Source organism: Parasteatoda tepidariorum, chromosome X2 (genome assembly GCF_043381705.1).
Source record: "Parasteatoda tepidariorum isolate YZ-2023 chromosome X2, CAS_Ptep_4.0, whole genome shotgun sequence".
Lineage (NCBI taxonomy): Eukaryota > Metazoa > Arthropoda > Arachnida > Araneae > Theridiidae > Parasteatoda > Parasteatoda tepidariorum.
The window spans coordinates 39,107,228-39,108,000 of NC_092215.1; positions in this window are offsets into that span (position 1 = coordinate 39,107,228).

Sequence of the window (773 nt, forward strand, 5' to 3'; positions counted from 1 at the left end):
ATGCATACCTGCCAACTTTCACTCTTTCCGAGAATGGATTTTCAGAGTGGTTGTAATACAATTAACGAAAAACAATCTGACTCAAAAATATATTTGCAGCTTGATCCCGTTGAAATTCGCTTGTGCAGGGATTATTATGCTTTTATATATTTATTGTAATTATTTATATGTAGTGGTGGTCAAACTCATTTATAATTATCATCATAATTCAAAAAGTTGATTGGAATAACATGAGTATTGCTACCACTTTAAATATGAAAATAAAATCTTCCGGAAAATCCGGAAGAGACACATAAAAATATATTTTATAGNATATATGCATGTATTCAATATACAAAAATATGTTTCATCATGCATCCTTTGAAATTTGTTTAGTTCATTTATTAATGATTTAATGCTATTTTTTACTAACGATCAAATGATCTAATAATTAAAATTAACATGCATTTAATATCTAAAAATTTGAACAATATAGAATGAACTACTGGTGGAAAGAAATTCCAGTAAACAATCACTTTGAAGGATAAAATTCTACAAGAATTCATGAAAGAAGACATTATACAATTCACTAAGCTTCGGATAAAAAAAAATATTAAAAAGAAAATTACTAACAATGCATCTAAGGAACACCATATGTTAAGAAGCATTTTTATGTGTACTCTGTCATTCGCAAGGTACATTGCCAAAAGAGGAAGATAAAATATTCGTAAGGCGTAACCATGTCAAGAAAAAAAGCCCCTTAAAATATCTACCTTGGCATAGAGGAGATACAA